The 17,729-nt window shown below is 48.5% G+C and overlaps 1 protein-coding gene and 1 long non-coding RNA gene across 3 annotated transcripts in view; one reads left to right on the top strand and one right to left on the bottom strand.

Annotated features, from left to right (window-relative positions):
* The window catches only part of NXPH4 (neurexophilin 4), a 436,473-nt gene that overhangs the window by 292,557 nt on the left and 126,187 nt on the right, over positions 1-17,729 (top strand). The gene's annotated exons all lie outside the window — the stretch shown is intronic.
* The window catches only part of LOC135050680 (uncharacterized), a 53,749-nt gene that overhangs the window by 13,966 nt on the left and 22,054 nt on the right, over positions 1-17,729 (bottom strand). For both annotated transcript variants that reach the window (XR_010241740.1, XR_010241739.1), the window contains exon 2: positions 13,372-13,464. This is a non-coding gene — a long non-coding RNA (uncharacterized LOC135050680). The remainder of the gene's footprint in view (positions 1-13,371; positions 13,465-17,729) is intronic.

Here is a 17,729-nt window from a genome sequence, read left to right as displayed (position 1 = left end):
AGATACACAGGGATAGATAGAGAGAGAGGCAGACAGAATAGATGATACTTACCATCTCTCCGCGCTGGCTCAGGCAGTCAGGTTCCTCGTGCTGGCAGATCCCGGGTATGGGAGAAGGAGGAGGAGGGAGGGGGACTGGAGCCACAGCAGCGCTATGTAATTGGTAGTGGCGCCGCTGCAGCAGTCCCCTCTCCTTCCGCATTGGCTGGCTGCCGCCGCTGTGAATGCTGGGATGAGGGAAGCGCATCCTAGCATTCACAGCAGCACCAGCCAGCCAATGCGGAAGGAGAGGGACTGCTGCAGCGGCACCACTACCAATTACATAGCGCTGCTGTGGCTCCAGTCCCCCTCCCTCCTTCTCCTCCGGGACCTCCCCTGACGCTGCTCCTTTTCTCCTCCGGTGGCGCACACAGCACAGGCGGCTTGTAATGAGTTAATTTGACTCATTACAAGACGCTGACATAGTTGCTGGCCGTTATCCAGCACGGCGCTTCCCTGCATTGCAGACCTTGGTGAGCGGGTAGCGCCGGCCCTGGTACTATCCCTGCCCCCCTTCCACGCATACTACACTGCAGCTGCAACCCTGAACCACACTCCCCACATACTACATCGCCGCTACCCTGCATCCGCCTCCCTGCACACATTAATATGAACCCTCACCCCAAGCACACATTCATAGGACACACCCCCTCCCCCAGCACACATTAGTATGACCCCCCTCCTCAAGCACAGAATAGGGCACCCCTCCCCCTCCCACATTAATAGGATCCCCCCAAGCACAGATTAATTGGACACCCCTCCCCAAGCGCAGAGTAATAGGACCCCCCTCCACAAGTAGATTAATGACCCCCCTCGCCAAGCATACATTAATTGGACGCCCCCAGCACACAGTAATAGGACCCCCCCCAGCACACAATAGGACTTCCTCACCCTCCACAGCACACAGTAACAGGATTCCCCCCCCCCTCCCCAGCACACAGTAATAGGACTCCCCCCCCTCCCAGCACAGTAATAGGACCTCCTTACCCTCCACAGCACACAGTAATAGGACCCCCCTCCCAGCACACAGTAATAGGACCTCCTCACCCTCCCAGCACACAGTAATAGGACCCCTCTCCCAGCACACAGTAATAGGACCCCCCTCCCCAGCACACAGTAATAGGACCCCCCTCCCCAGCACACAGTAATAGGACCCCCCTCCCCAGCACACAGTAATAGGACCTCCTCACCCTCCCAGCACACAGTAATAGGACCCCCCCCCCTCCCAGCACACAGTAATAGGACCCCCCTCCCAGCACACAGTAATAGGAGCCCCCTCCCCCTCCCAGCACACAGTAATAGGAACCCCCCTCCCCAGCACACAGTAAAAGGACCCCCCTCCCCCTCCCAGCACACAGTAATAGGACCCCCCCTCCCCAGCACACAGTAAAAGGACCCCCCTCCCCCTCCCAGCACACAGTAAAAGGACCCCCTCCCCCTCCCAGCACACAGTAAAAGGACCCCCTCCCCCTCCCAGCACACAGTGAAAGGACCCCCTCCTCCTCCCAGCACACAGTAAAAGGACCCCCTTCCCCTCCCAGCACACAGTAAAAGGACCCCCTCCCCCTCCCAGCACACAGTAAAAGGACCCCCTTCCCCTCCCAGCACACAGTAAAAGGACCCCCTCCCCCTCCCAGCACACAGTAAAAGGACCCCCTCCCCCTCCCAGCACACAGTAAAAGGACCCCCCCTCCCCCTCCCAGCACACAGTAAAAGGACCCCCCCTCCCCCTCCCAGCACACAGTAAAAGGACCCCCCCTCCCCCTCCCAGCACACAGTAAAAGGACCCCCCTCCCCCTCCCAGCACACAGTAAAAGGACCCCCCCTCCCAGCACACAGTAAAAGGACAGTCTCCCCCTCCCCCTCCCAGCACACAGTAAAAGGACCCCCCCTCCCAGCACACAGTAAAAGGACAGTCTCCCCCTTTGTTTATCTGCAGCAGCTGCACTAACCTGAGCCACTGCTCCTCGTGTGGCTGGCTGTTAGTGCTGCTCCTCTCCTCACGCTGCTTCCTCCTCCACTACACACAGGTCAGTGTGTGTATCACGTGATGGAGAGGGAGCGGGCGTGCTGGAGATTGCTGTGCTGTGTCTTCAGGAGAGTGAGCAGGAAGGGGGGAGGGCCCTATTGCAGGAGGAGATCCGTGATGAAGTTCCTCTGTACGGCCGGCGGCGCAGCAGCATGTTACACTACACAGTGAGGCAGGCGCTGCTCGTCAGTATGGTTGTGGAGCAGGGAGAGCGCCTCTCTAGCCCAGCGCCTCCCTGCTTTGCAGACCTTGCTGAGCGGGTAGCGCCGGGCCTGCTTGTGAGCGATGTTGAAGAAATGAATGAAGATTTGAGAATGATGTTGAAGCACACAGAAGAATGAAGAACTTGTGAGCGATGCTGAAGAGATGAATGAAGATTTGAGAACGATGTTGAAGCACAAAGAAGAATGAAGAACTTGTGAGCGATGCTGAAGAGATGAATGAGGATTTGAGATTCAGTGTAACTCTGGAAGTTTGAGAGGCGTTCCACTCAGGGATACCCTGTAATACTGGAAGCACAGGAGGTGTCCCTCTCAGAGATACACTGTAACGCTGGTAACGCAGAGAATGTCCCACTGAGTGATACACTGTAACGCTGGTAGCACAGGGAAGGTTCCACTGAGTGATACACTGTAACGCTGGTAGCACGGGGAAGGTTGCACTGAGTGATACACTGTAACGCTGGTAGCACGGGGAAGGTTCCACTGAGTGATACACTGTAACGCTGGTAGCACGGGGAAGGTTCCACTGAGTGATACACTGTAACGCTGGTAGCACGGGGAAGGTTCCACTGAGTGATACACTGTAACGCTCACCACGCGTTACGCCCGCTCACCACGCTCTCGTGGATGCCGGGCGTAATGGCGGCGCTCACACCCCGGGAACCCGCCGGAGGCAGCGCCAGCAAGACGCGACGACCCGGAGCCCACCGGGGGCGACGACTGCCGGGAGACCCAGCGCACCCAGAGCGGTAAGCACGGCAGCCGCAGCGCCGCGAGTGTGACAGTTACCCCTCCTCTAGGAGGGGCCCCTGGACACTTTCCTGGTTTCGTTGGATGTTTAGAATGAAAGATCCGGACTAGTCGGGGAGCAGTGACTTCAGAAGCTTTGACCCAGCTCCTCTCCTCAGGACCATAACCTTTCCATTCTACCAGATACTGTAAATTCTTGTGAAGATAACGCGAGTCAAGAATAGTTTTGATTTCATATTCTGTTCCAGCTTCAGTCTCTACCGAGGTTGGGCTAGGAGACTCCGAATGAAACCGATTTAAAATGAGGGGACGAAGGAGAGAAACATGGAAAGAATTTGGTACCCGAAAGTGGGAAGGCAATCCTAATTTGCAGACAACAGGGATCAGGACTTGCAAAACGGGGTAAGGAACAAAATGTGCCATTTTTGAAAAGCGGTCAATAATCACCCAGATGGTATTGTAACCCTTGGAGAGGGGTAATTCGGTAATAAAGTCCATAGAAATATGGGTCCAGGGTTTCTTAGGAATGGACAGTGGATGAAGCAACCCCGCAGGAGGCAGACGAAGAGTTTTGTGCTGAGCACATTGAGGACATGAATTGACATAATCTTGTATATCCTTCTTCATGGTGTCCCACCAATATGGCCTTCATAGAAATTCACACATTTTTTGAACTCCAGGATGACCGGAAAACTTGGAGATATGAGTCCACTGCAGTAACTTTGGTCGAAATTCAACTGGTACAGACATTCTCCCAGGAGGAGGACCCAGAGAGGTGGGAGCTGCTGAAATAGAGACTGGACTGAGAATTAAACTCTTTTCAAAGGAATTCTCCTTTTCCGAGGCCGTTAAAAAATGAGACAGAGCATCAGCCTTAGCGGTAAGAGTCCCGGCCGGTACTTAATAACGAACGAGAACCGAGTGAAGAAGAGCTCCCATCTAGCTTGACGGGGATTCAAGCACTGGGCCGTCTTGATATACAACAAGTTCTTGTGATCGGTGTAAATAGTAATTAGGTGTTTAGCACCTTCCAATAAGTACCTCCATTCTTCTAGGGCAGATTTTATTGCTAAAATTTCCTGATCTCCAATGGTGTAGTTTCGTTCAGCAGGAGAGAACTTACGAGAATGGAAACCACATGGATGTAACTTCCCATCAGAAGAGTACTGTGAAAGGACGGCACCGATGCCTACTGAGGAAGCATCGACTTCCAAGAAGAATGGTTTCGAGAAATTCGGTTGTTGGAGTACCGGAGCAGACATAAAGGCTGATTTCAGTCCCGAATGGCAGTGAGTTTTTCCGGATCCATGCGAAGCTCCGTACCCGAGATGACATAACCGAGGAACGGAATCGAAGGGACCTCAAAGATACATTTTGAAATCTTTCCGTAGAGACGATTCCTTCGTAAGCGAAGAAGTACTTCTTTGACCTGTACTCTGTGCTCTGCAAGATTCTTAGAAAATATCAGAATGTCATCCAAGTACACCACTACGCTTTGGTATAACATATCTCGGAAGATTTCATTTACAAATCACTGAAAAACGGCAGGGGCATTGCTGAGGCCAAACGGCATTACCAGATATTCGTAATGCCCGTCCCTGGTATTGAAGGCCGTCTTCCATTCGTCCCCCTGTCGGATACGTATCAGATTATAGGCTCCTCTTAAGTCGAGCTTAGTGAAGACGTGGGCTCCACGAACCCTATCAAATAGTTCAGTAATTAGCGCCAAAGGGTATTTATTCTTAACGGTGATATCGTTTAAGCCACGATAATCAATACATGATCTTAACCCCCCGTCCTTCTTCTTCACGAAAAAGAAACCTGCTCCAGCCGGGGAGGTAGAGGGGCGAATGAATCCTTTCAGTAGATTAGATTTGATATAGTCCGACATAGCTTGGGTCTCGGGTAATGACAAGGGATATGTGTGTCCCCGGGGTGGCATTTTCCCTGGGATAAGCTCAATGGGACAGTCCCAGGGTCTATGGGGTGGTAACTGATCGGCCGCCTGTTCCGAGAACACATCTGTGAACTCCCGATAGGCCTCCGGAATGAGCTCCTCATCCGACTTGGAAGATGCATGGAGCGGGTAAACAGGAGTGAGACAACTAGAGTGACAAAATGAACTCCAGGACAATATTTGTGACGACTTACAGTCGACATGAGGGTTGTGAATTTTAAGCCAAGGTAGACCAAGAACAAGATCGTGAGGCATCTCCGGAATTACTAGAAACTCCAAATGTTCTTGATGCAGAGCTCTGACCTGCAGCTTGATTGGCTCTGTGCGACTTGTAATAAGACCATTAGATATTTTGGTACCATTGATGGTAGTCAACGTTATAGGTCGTTTGACAGACTGTAACTGTAAACCCAGACTCTGAACACAAGAAAGAGAAACAAAATTCCCTGCAGCCCCAGAGTCCAGCAGGGCCTTAACAGGTTTGGCTATAGACTCAGAAAACAGAGACACGGAGAGTAAACAATCCACTGTCGGAGAAGATTTAGATGTAACCCCTAACTTAACTCCTCCGGAACAAGCTAGGCCTGCCCGTTTCCCGGACGGGACTTGCAGAACTTGATAAAGTGATCCGCGGCTCCACAGTAGAGGCAGAGTTTACCCTCACGACGGCGCTGTTGTTCCTCCGGGGACAGCTGGGATCGGTTGATTTGCATGGGTTCGTCCGGACTCGGGGTAACTGTTTGCTTAGGCGAGAGAAGCAGGAATCTGGATCGATCCGACCGACTACGTTCGCCACCTCGTTCCTGCATGCGAAGATCCACTTTGACACAGAGTGAGATCAACTCTTCTAAAGGATCTGGCAGATCCCTAGTGACCAGCTCGTCCTTCAGACGGTCAGAGAGCCCATTCCAGAAAGCGGCCCTGAGAGCATTATTATTCCAGCGTAGTTCTGAGGCAATGGTCTGGAAGTGAACCACATACTGTCCCACAGAACGGGAGCAGGTCCGAGGAAGCAGCGGTCGTTCTGCCGGGCTCATCAAAAATCCTTCGGAATGATGCAATGAAATTAGTGTAACTGGAAAGCAATGGGTCAGATCGTTCCCACAACGGAGACACCCAATCCAACGCTGAACCTTCAAGCAAGGAAATAATGTATGCCACTTTGGACCGATCCGTGGGGAAATTGTGTGAGAGAAGGTCAAAATGCACCTCGCATTGGTTGAGAAAACCACGGCAATTCTTTGGATTCCCATTATAGCGAGAGGGAGTGGGTAGCTGAAGGCGTGACCTGGTCCCAGATGAGGATTGAACATTACTGGAGACGACTACTGGAGCGGGTACTGGAGCAGGAGCCGGAACTACTGAAGCCAGGGAGGCCTGAATTTGATCCAGCCGGCCGGATAATTCCTGGAGATACTGCATCACCTGGCTCTGTGCCGCCTCCTGACTCTGAACTCGGGAAGCCAAGTTTTGGATGGCGCTTGACTCTGGGTTCCGATCCCCCGGGTCCATGTGGCCTGAGTATACTGTCACTGACCTGGGTTGGGAGTGTTTGAGAACTCGGGGGTTCTTCCGATGATAGGAAAGAGGAACCACAGCTGGGCCGGAGCAGGGATGGCCGGATGCAGGTTTTCCTCATGCAGAACTTAGCCGTTGTAACCGACGTGTAATGCTAAAGAATTAGTTGTGGCCAAGGCTTGGGGGCGATGCTGAAGTACACAGAAGAATGAAGAACTTGTGAGCGATGTTGAAGAAATGAATGAAGATTTGAGAACGATGTTGAAGCACACAGAAGAATGAAGAACTTGTGAGCGATGCCGAAGATATGAATGAAGATTTGAGAACGATGTTGAAGCACACAGAAGAATGAAGAACTTGTGAGCGATGCTGAAGAGATGAATGAGGATTTGAGATTCAGTGTAACTCTGGAAGTTTGAGAGGCATTCCACTTAGGGATACCCTGTAATACTGGAAGCACAGGAGGTGTCCCTCTGAGAGATACACTGTAACGCTGGTAACGCAGAGAATGTTCCACTGAGTGATACACTGTAACGCTGGTAGCACAGGGAAGGTTCCACTGAGTGATACACTGTAACGCTGGTAGCACGGGGAAGTTCCACTAAGTGATACACTGTAACGCTGGTAGCACGGGGAAGGTCCACTGAGTGATACACTGTAACACTGGTAGCACAGGGAATGTCCCACTGAGAGATACTCTGTAACGCTGGTAGCACAAGAAATGTCCCACTGAAAGATACTCTGCAAAGCTGGAACACAGGAGAGACGTTCAGCTTGAGAACACGCTGAACGCTGCTAGCACTGGTGATCATTGGAAAGACGATACTCAGGCGCCGGGGCCCTGTACGGCGTCTGCCTTTGAACTTCCCGCCCTCTCCCGATTGGCGGAAGGGGACGATGACATCACCCGCTCACCACGCTCTCGTGGATGCCGGGCGTAATGGCGGCGCTCACACCCCGGGAACCCGCCGGAGGCAGCGCCAGCAAGACGCGACGACCCGGAGCCCACCGGGGGCGACGACTGCCGGGAGACCCAGCGCACCCAGAGCGGTAAGCACGGCAGCCGCAGCGCCACGAGTGTGACAGTTACCCCTCCTCTAGGAGTGGCCCCTGGACACTTTCCTGGTTTCGTTGGATATTTAGAATGAAAGATCCGGACTAGTCGGGGAGCAGTGACTTCAGAAGCTTTGACCCAGCTCCTCTCCTCAGGACCATAACCTTTCCATTCTACCAGATACTGTAAATTCTTGTGAAGATAACGCGAGTCAAGAATAGTTTTGATTTCATATTCTATTCCAGCTTCAGTCTTTACCGAGGTTGGGCTAGGAGACTCCGAATGAAACCGATTTAAAATGAGGGGACGAAGGAGAGAAACATGGAAAGAATTTGGTACCCGAAAGTGGGAAGGCAATCCCAATTTGCAGACAACAGGGTTCAGGACTTGCAAAACGGGGTAAGGAACAAAATGTGCCATTTTTGAAAAGCGGTCAATAATCACCCAGATGGTATTGTAACCCTTGGAGAGGGGTAATTCGGTAATAAAGTCCATAGAAATATGGGTCCAGGGTTTCTTAGGAATGGACAGTGGATGAAGCAACCCCGCAGGAGGCAGACGAAGAGTTTTGTGCTGAGCACATTGAGGACATGAATTGACATAATCTTGTATATCCTTCTTCATGGTGTCCCACCAATATGACCTTCGTAGAAATTCACACATTTTTTGAACTCCAGGATGACCGGAAAACTTGGAGATATGAGTCCACTGCAGTAACTTTGGTCGAAATTCAACTGGTACAGACATTCTCCCAGGAGGAGGACCCAGAGAGGTGGGAGCTGCTGAAATAGAGACTGGACTGAGAATTAAACTCTTTTCAAAGGAATTCTCCTTTTCCGAGGCCGTTAAAGAATGAGACAGAGCATCAGCCTTAGCGTTAAGAGTCCCGGCCCGGTACTTAATAACGAACGAGAACCGAGTGAAGAAGAGCTCCCATCTAGCTTGACGGGGATTCAAGCACTGGGCCGTCTTGATATACAACAAGTTCTTGTGATCGGTGTAAATAGTAATTAGGTGTTTAGCACCTTCCAATAAGTACCTCCATTCTTCTAGGGCAGATTTTATTGCTAAAAGTTCCTGATCTCCAATGGTGTAGTTTCGTTCAGCAGGAGAGAACTTACGAGAATGGAAACCACATGGATGTAACTTCCCATCAGAAGAGTACTGTGAAAGGACGGCACCGATGCCTACTGAGGAAGCATCGACTTCCAAGAAGAATGGTTTCGAGAAATTCGGTTGTTGGAGTACCGGAGCAGACATAAAGGCTGATTTCAGTCCCGAATGGCAGTGAGTTTTTCCGGATCCATGCGAAGCTCCGTACCCGAGATGACATAACCGAGGAACGGAATCGAAGGGACCTCAAAGATACATTTGGAAATCTTTCCGTAGAGACGATTCCTTCGTAAGCGAAGAAGTACTTCTTTGACCTGTACTCTGTGCTCTGCAAGATTCTTAGAAAATATCAGAATGTCATCCAAGTACACCACTACGCTTTGGTATAACATATCTCGGAAGAGTTCATTTAAAAATCCCTGAAAAACGGCAGGGGCATTGCTGAGACCAAACGGCATTACCAGATATTCGTAATGCCCGTCCCTGGTATTGAAGGCCGTCTTCCATTCGTCCCCCTGTCGGATACGTATCAGATTATAGGCTCCTCTTAAGTCGAGCTTAGTGAAGACGTGGGCTCCACGAACCCTATCAAATAGTTCAGTAATTAGCGCCAAAGGGTATTTATTCTTAACGGTGATATCGTTTAAGCCACGATAATCAATACATGATCTTAACCCCCCGTCCTTCTTCTTCACGAAAAATAAACCTGCTCCAGCCGGGGAGGTAGAGGGGCGAATGAATCCTTACAGTAGATTAGATTTGATATAGTCCGACATAGCTTGGGTAATGACAAGGGATATGTGCATCCCCTGGGTGGCATTTTCCCTGGGATAAGCTCAATGGGACAGTCCCAGGGTCTATGGGGTGGTAACTGATCGGCCGCCTGTTCCATGAACACATCTGTGAACTCCTGATAGGCCTCCGGAATGAGCTCCTCATCCGACTTGGAAGATGCACGGAGCGGGTAAACAGGAGTGAGACAACTAGAGTGACAAAACGAACTCCAGGACAATATTTGTGACGACTTACAGTCGACGTGAGGGTTGTGAATTTTAAGCCAAGGTAGACCAAGAACAAGATCGTGAGGCATCTCCGGAATTACTAGAAACTCCAAATGTTCTTGATGCAGAGCTCCGATCTGCAGCTTGATTGGCTCTGTGCGACTTGTAATAAGACCATTAGATATTTTGGTACCATTGATGGCAGTCAACGTTATAGGTCGTTTGACAGACTGTAACTGTAAACCCAGACTCTGAACACAAGAAAGAGAAACAAAATTCCCTGCAGCCCCAGAGTCCAGCAGGGCCTTAACAGGTTTGGCTATAGACTCAGAAAACAGAGACACGGAGAGTAAACAATCCACTGTCGGAGAAGATTTAGATGTAACCCCTAACTTAACTCCTCCAGAACAAGCTAGGCCTGCCCGTTTCCCGGACGGGACTTGCAGAACTTGATAAAGTGATCCGCGGCTTCACAGTAGAGGCAGAGTTTACCCTCACGACGGCGCTGTTGTTCTTCCGGGGACAGCCGGGATCGGTTGATTTGCATGGGTTCGTCCGGACTCGGGGTAACTGTTTGCTTAGGCGAGAGAAGCCGGATTCTGGATCGATCCGACCGACTACGTTCGCCACCTCGTTCCTGCATGCGAAGATCCACCTTGACACAGAGTGAGATCAATTCTTCTAAAGGATCCGGCAGATCCCTAGTGACCAGCTCGTCCTTCAGACGGTCTGAGAGCCCGTTCCAGAAAGCGGCCCTGAGAGCATTATTATTCCAGCGTAGTTCTGAGGCAATGGTCTGGAAGTGAACCACATACTGTCCCACAGAACGGGAGCAGGTCCGAGGAAGCAGCGGTCGTTCTGCCGGGCTCATCAAAAATCCTTCGGAATGACGCGATGAAATTAGTGTAACTGGAAACCAATGGGTCAGATCGTTCCCACAACGGAGACACCCAACCCAACGCTGAACCTTCAAGAAAGGAAATAATGTATGCCACTTTGGACCGATCCGTGGGGAAATTGTGTGAGAGAAGTTCAAAATGCACCTCGCATTGGTTGAGAAAACCACGGCAATTCTTTGGATTCCCATTATAGCGAGAGGGAGTGGGTAGCTGAAGGCGTGACCTGGTCCCAGATGAGGATTGAACATTACTGGAGACGACTACTGGAGCGGGTACTGGAGCAGGAGCCGGAACTACTGAAGCCAGGGAGGCCTGAATTTGATCCAGCCGGCCGGATAATTCCTGGAAATACTGCATCACCTGGCTCTGTGCCGCCTCCTGACTCTGAACTCGGGAAGCCAAGTTTTGGATGGCGCTTGACTCTGGGTTCCGATCCCCCGGGTCCATGTGGCCTGAGTATACTGTCACTGACCTGGGTTGGGAGTGTTTGAGAACTCGGGGGTACTTCCGATGATAGGGAAGAGGAACCACAGCTGGGCCGGAGCAGGGATGGCCGGATGTAGGTTTTCCTCATGCAGAACTTAGCCGTTGTAACCGACGTGTAATGCTAAAGAATTAGTTGTGGCCAAGGCTTGGGGGCGATGCTGAAGTACACAGAAGAATGAAGAACTTGTGAGCGATGTTGAAGAAATGAATGAAGATTTGAGAACGATGTTGAAGCACACAGAAGAATGAAGAACTTGTGAGCGATGCTGAAGAGATGAATGAAGATTTGAGAACGATGTTGAAGCACACAGAAGAATGAAGAACTTGTGAGCGATGCTGAATAGATGAATGAGGATTTGAGATTCAGTGTAACTCTGGAAGTTTGAGAGGCGTTCCACTTAGGGATACCCTGTAATACTGGAAGCACAGGAGGTGTCCATCTGATAGATACACTGTAACGCTGGTAACGCAGAGAATGTCCCACTGAGTGATACACTGTAACGCTGGTAGCACAGGGAAGGTTCCACTGAGTGATACACTGTAACGCTGGTAGCACGGGGAAGGTTCCACTGAGTGATACACTGTAACGCTGGTAGCACGGGGAAGGTTCCACTGAGTGATACACTGTAACACTGGTAGCACAGGGAATGTCCCACTGAGAGATACTCTGTAACGCTGGTAGCACAGGAAATGTCCAACTGAAAGATACTCTGCAACGCTGGAACACAGGAGACGTTCAGCTTGAGAACACGCTGAACGCTGCTAGCACTGGTGATCATTGAAAAGACGATACTCAGGCGCCGGGGCTCTGTACGGCGTCTGCCTTTGAACTTCCCGCCCTCTCCCGATTGGCGTAAGGGGCCGATGACGTCACCCGCTCACCACGCTCTCGTGGATGCCGGGCGTAATGGCGGCGCCCACACCCCGGGAACCCGCCGGAGGCAGCGCCAGCAAGACGCGATGACCCGGAGCCCACCGGGGGCGACGACCGCCGGGAGACCCAGCGCACCCGGAGCGGTAAGCGCGGCAGCCGCAGTGCCGCGAGTGTGACACAGTCTCCCTGTCATAAGGATACGGCATTTCCTTTGAGAACACACCTTGTTCCATGGCATGTCATGGAACAAGGAACACGCACGCCTTAGGAGCATGCACATAATCCCCCTCATCCCCCCTGTCATTTTGTTATGGATCCTCCACTGCCTCCATGTACCTTTATATGGATATCAGATGAGACTTTGGTGGTCCAAAACCTGTTTAATAATGCTTTGTCTGCAAACTTATGCTTTAATATGATCATGGAACTCAGAATTTACTTAAATCTCCATAACAATCTACTGCAGGAGGTATGTAATGTCTAATATCATTTTAAATTGCATCAAGTGTACTTTGGCCCTCATTCCGAGTTGTTCGCTCGCTAGCTGCTTTTAGCAGCATTGCACACGCTAAGCCGCCACCCTCTGGGAGTGTATCTTAGCTTAGCAGAATTGCGAACAAAAGATTTGCAGAATTGCGAATAGAAATTACTTAGCAGTTTCTGAGTAGCTCCAGACTTACTCAGCCATTGCGATCAGTTCAGTCAGTTTCGTTTCTGGTTTGACGTCACAAACACACCCAGCGTTCGCCCAGACACTCCCCCGTTTCTTCAGACACTCCTGCGTTTTTCCCAGAAACGCCAGCGTTTTTTCACACACGCCCAGAAAACGTCCAGTTTCCACCCAGAAACACCCACTTCCTGTCAATCACACTGCGATCACCAGAACGATGAAAAATCCTCGTTATGCCGTGAGTAAAATACCTAACTTTTGTGTAAAATAACTAACCGCATGCGCTCTGCGAACCTTGCGCATGCGCAGTAAGCGACTAATCGCAATATAGCGAAAATCGTCAACGAGCGAACAACTCGGAATGACCACCTTTGTGCGTACACATACCTTGTGTCTTTTATTTTTAATATTATTTCCTTCTCTGAATTCCTGATATTCACAGAGCACTTTTAGCCAACACTCCTTAATAGTCTAAAGACTCAGGAGGCCGTGAAGAGCAATCCTGGTAGCTGTCTACATTATGAGATGTTTGTAGCCCGTAGTGTAATGCATGACAATAAAGTTTATATATTAAGGCCATTTGCAGGTGGTTTGCAAACATTTTCATTTCAGGCAAGCGGTGGGTGGAGGGTGAGTCATTTGTGAATCCTGACTGCAGTATAGCTGAGGGATACTATTAGAGTCTTCTTTAAAAATAATTTTCTGGGCATTGTAACATTGCATTGTAACTTATTGCTCTAAGCTTCATTGAAGTCCATACCTCCCATCTGTCCCTTCTTTGGGACAATATTCCTGTCATCTTATCTATCGTTCTTCAATCCAAATTGTCCCTTTAGGCAGCTGATACATAGACCTGTACGAATAAAAATGTTTAATAACTAGGTTTAACTTTTAAGAAAGCATTTTATTTAAATAGTTCTAATTTACAAGTCTGTCAACATATGCAATCTGGTGGACCATTATGCAATAGATAGCACCTATTTCCCTATAGATTGTAAGCTTATGAGGAGGGCCTTCCTACCGCTATGACTGTGTGTTATTATTGTCGTTTCCAATTGTAAAGTTTAATGGAATTTGCTGCGCTATATAAGAAACTGTTAATACATAAATAATAAATAAATAAATATGTGTGTATATGAATGCATGAAAAAATGCAAATTTTATAACAAATCTTAAGGGGGATATCCAATTAGCCCCGATAAGACGGCGCGTGCCACGGCTTATCTGGGATTTTGTTTCACCTGCCTCCGGCAGGCGAAGCGGAATCCCCGGAAACAGCCCCGTTTTCGTCCGAAAACAGGGCTGTTTCACACGAAAACACACAGGTTTCACTCAATCTGTGTGTTTTTACATCTGGATAGCCTGTAAAAAAAAAAAAATCGGTGAAACATCGGAAAAAAGTCTGAAAAACTGCAGTTTTTTGGACCCGATGTTTTAACGGGGATAATTGGATATCCCCCTAAGTGTTAAATCTTGAGAGCATTTTGTCCATAGTAACTGACTTTATGGCTGCTCCCACTGGGTGAGGGCAGCCTGATCGGCACAGTGGTGGGTGATGCGGAGGGTGCGGCTTGTCATAGGGGTGATGCAGTGTAAAAGGAAGTGGTGGAGGCATTGTACAGCGGGGGGGGGGGGGGGGGGTTGGCTACGATGACACAATTCAGCACAAATGGCATCATCAGCCCCCTGGACCGCCCACTTTCACAGACAGTTGTAGTGCTGCAGTGCTGGAAAGTGTGGGGAAATGCGGACAGTGAGAGACTTGTCCACTTTCCCGGGAAGCCAGGAGCTTCCCCAGAAAATTGGGGCTCCCAGATATTCCGTGAAAGTTGGTAAGCATGGATTCAGCTGACAAGTGTCATAGGATTGCATTTTCATATGTCATCATGGTCCCAAAGTGCAGGCAGGACAATGATGTCGGAATTTGCTGAAAATCATGTCCTTATACGTCCTACCCATTACACTACAGAAATGGGCTGGGGATCGAAGGGTGTCAAGGTTTGGGAGTGTCCTGAATGTTTAAGAAGAATTTGCAAGTATGGACCACCAAATTCAAAATATAAAGTAGCTTATAAAATGCTATATATATATATATATATATATATATATATAGATATATATATAGATATATATATAAATAATATATTTATAATATATACATACTTGTTCATTTCTGACAATTTCTAAGCTCATATTTCTGGTACAAATTTAGACATATACTAAATGTGTTGATACCTTGATGTAACTTGCCACAATACTATGTTCTGCTAAAAGAAAAAGTGTATATGGGATCCAACTATTGCAGTTCTATTTTGTTTTACTTGAACAGCAAATCTTGTTAGGTCAATACTTAAAACATTAGCTCCTCGGACATGCCTACATAATGAGGGAACCATGTAAAGACAAGAGGCGGGATGTAATGACGTCCAAGTTCGGTAGCCGTGCAGGATGCCTCCCGAATTCGGCCATTTTTTTAAAGGGGCAGTCATTTACAAGGCTAAACCATGCCTTGTAAATGATTGCCCCTAAAAAACAATCCGAGTTGCTTTGTACATGATTGCCCCTTTAAAAAAAAATCAGAGTTGCCTTGTACACGATTGCCCCTTTAAAAAAATAAATCCGAGTTGCCTTGTACATGATTGCCCCTTTAAAAAAAACATCCGAGTTCGGCCAGCATCCCACACAGCCTTGGGACTTCATTATATCCCGAATTAAGAATTAATAAAGAATTAAATATCTACAGATACGCTTTAATAAACGTATTTCTGGTAGACATATATAAATATATAAAGATTTATAATATATCAAATGTTCTTAATATATTAAACTAATAGGCCCTTATTTTATCATCACCGCCTTCCATATATCTACATATTTGTTTAGCAATGTTATTAGTTTTTTATGTACGACAACTTACAGTAGAAACTAGTTTTCACAGACCTTTAAATCTGTTTAAACCCAGCACCTATTGACATTTATCTGTACAGATTAACATTTGCATTTTTCTGTATTTTATTGTTTACTGAACTGAGAATATAGAGAACAGCGAGATGCTTGTTTTACCCCTGTACTTGTGTTCGAGTGTACAAATGTTCTCAGGGATTTGCTGGAAAAGGTTCCATTATACCATGACAAGTTCTTAATACAATAGTCTTTTCCCTACTTTTTGAATGCCGGTGTTTCTCTCTTGTGAATAACTGCAGGTACAGCACATTGATGAGTCCAAGCATGTATGAGAAAGTCTCGTTGGAACATCAGGGCCAAATGAAAGAAAAATAGATGCAGATTTTTGGAATTTCATTAACATCTTCTAAATTAATTGCATTCTATCTTTCACAGGCACCGTCTAGAGATTCAAGATTAAACTGACCACACCACCTTATTTAATGTAGGGCAGCTCTGAGAAATGGATACTTTATATTATATTGATTCCAGTGCAGGGACCTATAATGTTTTCCAAGCATGCCCTGTGTATTACAGGGGGGGAGGGGCCCTGTAATTACTTTCTCCGTGCTTTGCTCTGTTTAATTGTGATTTAACTTTCGGATTTTCTTCAGCTGTTATTACAGATTGACCTACAGGGAAACTAGGTTCAACCAAAGCCAATTGATTTAAATTATTCAGTGATTTAAGCAGATCCAGAACGTAGTGTAGAAATTCTTCTTCATCTGCTATAGGTTACTTGTTTTACATGCAATATCTCTAGAGTATAACCTATCATACACATGGGGCGGGATGTATCAATATACATCACCGCCCTCGCGTCCTATCGCAGCGATGTTAATCGAATATGTACTAACATATGCGATCAATATAGCAATGCGGTGATGGAGGCCCCCCGCGATACCTGTGAGGTGGTGTGCAGGGGGTCTCCGTCACCTCCCGGGATCTTCACCTGCTCCCCTGCTGGAAAGCAGGCAGCAGGCTGTCCCCGGCGCCTCCGTCTCCCCCTTCACCCGGAAGGACTTCCAACTGCGTTACTAGGGGGAGGAGGAGATTACCTTCCGGGTCCATGCTTCCTGGAGGAACGTATGCCGGGGGAGAGGGGGGGGGGGCATCTGTGGCGGGTTCGGCGTCTGTGGTGAGAAGAAGCCCATATGCTTCTATAGGGTATCGCCATCCAGAGATGGCGATACCCTCATCGGCGAAAACGCGGCGGTCGGGTAATATTACATACGAAAATGCAATAAAACCTCAGAAAACGGGGGTTTATCGCATTTTCCCTTTAGTACATCTCGTCCATGGTCTTCACTCTTCAGTCTTTATACATTCAAACGCAGGAGCAAAACATACAACCACCGAGCTCCCTAGCAAAGTCTTCAAGGGGCCATCATTGGCCCTCATTCCGAGTTGATCGCTCGCTAGCTGCTTTTAGCAACTGCCTCCCTCTGGGAGTGTATCTTAGCTCAGCAGAAGTGCGAACGAAAGGTTAGCAGAATTGCTCGTGAAATTTTTCACGCAGTTTCTGAGCAGCTCCAGACCTATTCCTACCTTGCAATCACTTCAGTCAGTTTAGTTCCTGTTTTGACGTCACAAACACGCCCTGCGTTCAGCCAGCCACACCCCCGTTTCTCCAGGTACGCCTGCGTTTTTACCTGACATGCCTGCGTTTTTTAGCACATTCCCGGAAAACGGTCAGTTACCAACCAGAAACACCCCATTCCTGTCAATCACTCACCGATCAGCAGAGCGACTGAAAAGCTTCGCTCAACCTTGTGTAAAACAGCATAGTTTTGTGTGAAAGTACTTTGCACGTGAGTACTGCGGTCCGTACGCATGCGCAGAAGTGCTGATTTTTAGCCTGATCATTATGCTGTGAACGAAAGCAGCTAGCGATCAACTTGGAATGAGGGCCCTTGTATTTACAGCCCCACATACAGTAGGCCAATGATGTGCTCTTTTGAGCATCTGCAGTAGCTGACATGTCCCAGCTTCTACCCATGATCAAAAAATGCCAGTCTAGTAGATAAATGGGTATAGCTGAGCCCCTTATACCTGCAGATGTCATTGCTGTTGCCGCCTCCGCGGCAGCCATAGTTTTGCTCCCACTGGTCTATCTATAATGGGAGCAGTGTGTGTCCAGGGGGGCCCACTCTGCACCCATTTTTTTAATACTTA

This window comes from Pseudophryne corroboree, chromosome 2, assembly GCF_028390025.1.
Source record: "Pseudophryne corroboree isolate aPseCor3 chromosome 2, aPseCor3.hap2, whole genome shotgun sequence".
NCBI lineage: Eukaryota > Metazoa > Chordata > Amphibia > Anura > Myobatrachidae > Pseudophryne > Pseudophryne corroboree.
Note: the sequence above shows the minus strand (reverse complement) of the source record. Positions and strands in the feature narration are given on the sequence as shown.